Source organism: Polistes fuscatus, unplaced genomic scaffold, assembly GCF_010416935.1.
Source record: "Polistes fuscatus isolate 324 unplaced genomic scaffold, CU_Pfus_HIC Scaffold9, whole genome shotgun sequence".
NCBI lineage: Eukaryota > Metazoa > Arthropoda > Insecta > Hymenoptera > Vespidae > Polistes > Polistes fuscatus.
In genome coordinates, this window is record NW_025113173.1 from 8,258,753 (window position 1) to 8,259,158 (window position 406).

A 406-nucleotide genomic window follows, 5' to 3' on the forward strand; every position below is an offset into this window, starting at 1 on the left:
GTCACACCGAATAATAATTTATTAGGAGATTCCCCGGTTGATGCATACGACCGTTATTTAAAGCGTATTCAATATCCGTTAAAAATTGATGCCAATCTTTTCCCGATGATTGTCATTTAATTTGGCTAACAAAGGCGCTATAACTAATTTATTCCCTTAACTCTTCCATTGCTCGCAGGTGCTCCTTGTCGAAAGCGAAGGTAACATTCTTTTTAAGTAAGTCATAAGTCGTTTCGCCGTAAGGGCGAATCCTTCTACACAATTTTCTAAAATAGGCACATAATCTTAAAACCCTTTGTACGCCCCTGACATAAGTGGTCATCGGGGAATTTTCAATAGCCGCTACGCAACTTACAGTCGGCTTGATTCCTCCTTCTAGCAAATCTTCTATTATTTCCAGAACTTG